At 31.7% G+C, this 5,661-nt stretch overlaps 1 long non-coding RNA gene across 1 annotated transcript; it reads right to left on the reverse strand.

Annotated features, from left to right (window-relative positions):
* Window positions 1–2,855: 2,855 nt before the first annotated feature.
* Window positions 2,856–5,613, reverse strand: LOC117322326. The gene is made up of 2 exons (XR_004531514.1): window positions 4,932–5,613; window positions 2,856–4,878 (listed from the first exon to the last, which is right to left on the reverse strand). It is a non-coding gene; the product is annotated as an uncharacterized LOC117322326 (long non-coding RNA).
* Window positions 5,614–5,661: the final 48 nt, after the last annotated feature.

A 5,661-nucleotide genomic window follows, 5' to 3' on the forward strand; every position in this document is an offset into this window, starting at 1 on the left:
GAAAAAGAATCACATTTAAAACCAGTAAAATTGTACATAAAACATGTTTTAAATTAGAAAATCATTTTCAAAAATTAATTATAAGCGTTGATGTCATTTCTTTTTTTAGTTTCATCGGGGTATGAAACAAATTTTGTTTGCAAACTTCTGTAATAATCCGCTACGCGGATTCATACAGTTTGCAAACAAAATTTGTTTCATACCCCGATGAAACTTAAAAAGAAATGACATCAATGCTTAAATAAAAAAAAGATAAAAAAAAAAATCATTTAACCAATCACAGAAATTGTAACAAAGTTAGAAATCAACATTCTATGGTAGCACGCTCAGCTTACCAATCACAGAATGTGTAACAAATCTCGAAATTAAGATTTCATGTTAATAGTATAAAATTAATCCAATCACAGATTTTTTTATATATATATTTAAGCATTGATGTCATTTTTTTTAGTTTCATCGGGGTATGAATTAAATTTTGTTTGCAAACTGTATGAATCCGCGTAGCGGATTCTTACAGAGGTTTGCAAACAAAATTTGTTTCATACCCCGATGAAACTAAAAAATAATTGACATCAACGCTTACAATTAATTTTTGAAAATGATTTTCTAATTTAAAACATGTTTTATGTACAATTTTACTGGTTTTAAATGTGATTCTTTTTCTCAAATCAATATGCAACGTCAATTGTCGTATTGTGACGTCACATTTTTCGCGCCATTCTCGGAATTTCTTTCATAGAAGAATGAAAAGAATTTTTCGACCAATCAGATTTGAGGATTTACCATGAAAACAAAGAAAACTTAATTATTAACTTGTTAACGGAATTTACCATTTACACAGGCTTATCAATTGTAGTGTGTGTACTAATAGTTAATGTATCTTGTATGTGTTCATATAAACATCAGAGATATGTATGTTCAGTAAGAGCAGAACTTCTCACAAAAAGAAAGTTTACACGATGGGTAATTAAATGTACAATAGTGGAGATAAACGTCTTCGTCACATAGTGCTTTTATAATTTTGATGATGTGAAGAATTCTCACATACCCATTTCCAAAGGACTAAATGATGCGGCCCTATAAGTCATGAAAACCTAAAATCGTATACTCATGGTTACACGCAGCACGTTATAACGAAGCCTTAAACAGATGATATAAACCAGTTCGAAATACAGTATGTTGGCATATTTTAGCGAAGTAGTTTTTTCCTTCTATAGTGTCTAAGAAAATCTTGTCATCCTCAGTCTACCGAAAAAAACGCTATTGTTTCCTAAGTTCAAATGTCTAATGTTGGATTAACTTGAAGATGAATTTACCACTGTGAAGTCCCAGAAAAATGGGCAGAAGTTTTATTTCTAATGTTATAGGAATTTGAGATCATGGGTACATTTAATTTGGACATACACAAACCTCTCATTGTATTTCAAAACACAAAATATATAAGTATTGATTTAATACTTAAATGGTGCTGAGGTTTTGTATGTACTGTATGAATATAAAATCTCATTCATCACACCAATTTTATTACAAATATTAAAACAAAATAATTTTGTACAATTTCCGAACATATCAAGAAAAATAAGCATTACACCATCGATGTAGGATTAGATTGTCACCATGTTAAAATGTCAAATAATTTTGTTCTAAAAAAATATAAATATACTGTATACATATATAATTCAACGCTGTTCACTGTCTACATATATAATTCAACCCTATTCACCGTCTACAAATGTAATTCAAGCCCTGGCTGTACGTGTTTATATGGTTAGTCCCATTCAACACAAAAAATACCTGGTATATTTGCTTCCCATTTTAAAGTCCATCAAATATAAAAAATACCTTTAATTATATGACTTGAATAACACACTGATTAAGTTTTTATCAATGCGAAATATAGAAATAATACATTGTATGTATCAGTAATGACATTTTGAAAAACCATTATGAAATTATAAAAACATAAAGAATGTCTTAAAATATTGAGAATCCTCAATTTAAATTAGTACCCATTATTACAATCGCCCATGCTTAAAAAACACGAATTTACAACATCATTACAATCTCCCATGCTTAAAAAACACAAATTTACAACATCATTACAATCTCCCATGCTTTAAAAGCACGATTTGATATTATCCATTAGTCAAAACTACTACACTATTCATTTTTTTATATAATCAGGAACTTCATTATCACAAATAAGAGATGTTGTAGAACAGCATAGCATGTCTCGAAATGTTCGTCAATAAATGATTAGAATATATAAATTTGTATTGACAGCATAAAATTGTTAAGTAAAAACATGTAAAAAAAGCTGTTTCTTTTGTCCAAAATAATTCAGTTCAATTCCAGAATGTGATAGTCTAAACTTCACAGGGACCCTAATGTCAACCATATATCAGTACCAAGTACAATCATAAAGTGATGTTTTAATGCCTTTCAACACTTGCACCAAAATATGTCAAAAAGGCCCCCCCCCCCCCCCCCCCCAAAAAAAAAAAAAATCTCTAGGAGGGGATAACATAACTATTTATGGACCCTAATAGCTAATATCAATGCCTTTCAACACTTCCACCAAAATGTTAATATTAGAAAACAAGCGCCGACGCCGACGTGACATTAGCTCTCCCTCTTCTTCAAAGAAAGGAGCTAAAAAAAAGTACATCATATGTACGGAAGTACACGTTCATAGGACAAGACATTAGTTTAGAGCAAATTTAGTAAGGTCAGTATAAAATAAATTAGGCAAACACTTAGTTGTGTAAAATTCAATAATCACACACCTCTTTATTCTTATACCACTCACTGGTGTTTTTAGAAATGGTTAAAGTCATAGGTTATAATATATTCACGTGAAAAACTTTTTTCTTTTTTTTTTTATTAACCCTACATTATTTGTTTTTGATGTCATAAGCATAATAAGGGAGATATTGACGTTTGTTCTCCATTATTTTCATTCCAATAATACATGTAATTACCTTCTGATTTTCAACATACAAAAATTGCATTTCTTGTATAATATCTATGGCAAAAGAAAACTTCATACCTTTTTAATTGCTCCTTAAAAAGGTTAAATCAATTAAAACAGGCGATGTTGTTGTTTGTAAACATTGCAGATCAGATACATGTACATTTAAAAACAGTCAGAAACCATATCTATGGTCGAACCAATCAACCTATAATCAAAGAAAACTAGCTATTACCGACATTTATATATTGACCTTGGCCGTTTTTGGAACTCTTCTTGTCCATCAAAATACTTCAGTATTGTTTTCGTTTAACAAATAATATATATTTACATGTAACGAACGATATATACTTTATCTATTTAGACAAATTTCAGTGACAAGACACAATTGCCAAAGAATTACAAATAGAATCAACATGAGAGATAACAACAGTTTGGATAAAGAATAAATTATATTTTATGATTGATATTTAAATTGTAAAAAACCCCTTACGATGGGATGGATGTTGGGTTAGATCATCTTATTCAAGTGCGTGATGTTGGTAACAAAAAGATGATCTTATTCAAGTGCGTGATGTTGGTAACAAAAAGTATGTTTTTAACAACTTTTCAAATGTAAATTATAAACAGAAAAAAATAACAGTACCAAAAAACTGTAAAGAATGTAATCTAAGTGTCATTATCAGTTTCAGTTTTCTAACTTGAGATATTTTCTAAATAAAATAATGTGTTGTAAATGTCATCAGATTTTCAACAATCGGGACACCAACAGCATTTATCAATAATCATAAAAATTAAAACTTATGAATTGTATAACTATAAGAAGATCAATACTATAAAACTTTTTTAAATCTTGTAGTGTAGAATATATTAAAGTATAAATAAAGTATAAAAAAAATATGAGGAATGTTACATTAAAAAATAAATATAAAAAACTTTTTTCGTAATCTGCCTCATAATTATAATGTATTTGTTTACAAATATACACTTCGCTATATCTCTGTGACATATATAAGAATGACATTCATTCAGTATCCATAAAGAGTACAGATAGAGATTTTCTAACATATACAAAAAAGGCCATTTTACAAGAGATATATTTCTCTATAAGACAAACAAGTACGTACTACATTTGGAGAGGCTGAAAATAATGACAAAATAACTCACTAATTGCATTTATCATAGACACTTTTTTTTATCAATAATGGATGTTTGACTAGGTCAATATTGTGTTAAACCGACCTGGTGAAATCAAATATTGACCAAAGACTGAGTTCCATATAACACCATATTACTTCATCAAAGGTCCTCCATTTTTATGTTACATATGAAACTTGTTTGCAAAACAGTAGAATTGCATTATATTTAATTTGATAACAGGAAATTTACATTGGGGGCATTGTAACATCACCATGATTATGACGCCATAGACGCAATACTGACAGTGTTTCTTTACACAGAAACATCAGGTTAACATTTCAAAATAATGGTCTCCACGTGACCATATTTTCTCCAATGATATTTAAGTAAAATGAAGCCATAGGTATCTAATATACATGTATATGCTGAGCTTTAACAGGCATTTTTGTTATGAAACATTGCTAGTTATGCAAAAGCAATACCATCATGGGATCCACTTATATCCTATATTTCTCATATCTGCTGTTAACAATTGAACAAACAAACAAATATTCTACTTTCAATGAAACCTTGTCCAAATCAGACATCTAAAAATCCTTACTGATACATCAGTAAAAATTAATATACCAGATTATCGTCGCCATTGACCATACCAGTCATCCAATCAACCCTCAGAACTAAGGTCTCAGACCATCAGGTTGATACAAGGTGAACCACCCTCAGATCCCATGACCACCAGTTTGATATGAAGTAATCCTCCCTCAGACCTCCTGACCATCAGTTTGATATCAGGTTTATATTAGGGAATCCTCCCTCAGACCTCCTGACCATCAGTTTGATATCAGGTTGATATGAGGGAATCCTCCCTCAGGCCTTCAGACCATCAGGTTTATATCGGGTTGATATGAGGTAATCAACATTGGGGCCTCCAGACCATCAAGTTGATATCAGCGTTGATATCAGGTAATCAACCCTGGGCCCTTTAGACCATCAGACCATCAGGTTTATATCTGAGTTGATATGAGGTAATCAACATTGGGGCCTCCAGACCATCAGGTTTATATCTGAGTTGATATGAGGTAATTAACATTGGGGCCTCCAGACCATCAGGTTGATATCAGCATTGATATCAGGTAATCAACCCTGGGGCCTCCAGACCATCAGGTTTACATCCGAGTTGATAAGAGGTAATCAACCCTGGGCCCTTTAGACCATCAGACCATCAGGTTTATATCCGAGTTGATATGAGGTTATCAACCCTGGGGCCTTCAGACCATCAGGTTTATATCTGAGTTGATATGAGGTAATTAACATTGGGGCCTCCAGACCATCAGGTTGATATCAGCATTGATATCAGGTAATCAACCCTGGGGCCTCCAGACCATCAGGTTTATATCTGAGTTGATATGAGGTAATTAACATTGGGGCCTCCAGACCATCAGGTTTATATCAGGGTTGATATGAGGTAATGAGCCCTGGGGCCTTCAGACCATCAGGTTTAATCGGGTATAGACACATCAGGTTATATGTACCGAGGTATCAGAATTTCA

Source organism: Pecten maximus, chromosome 2, assembly GCF_902652985.1.
Source record: "Pecten maximus chromosome 2, xPecMax1.1, whole genome shotgun sequence".
Lineage (NCBI taxonomy): Eukaryota > Metazoa > Mollusca > Bivalvia > Pectinida > Pectinidae > Pecten > Pecten maximus.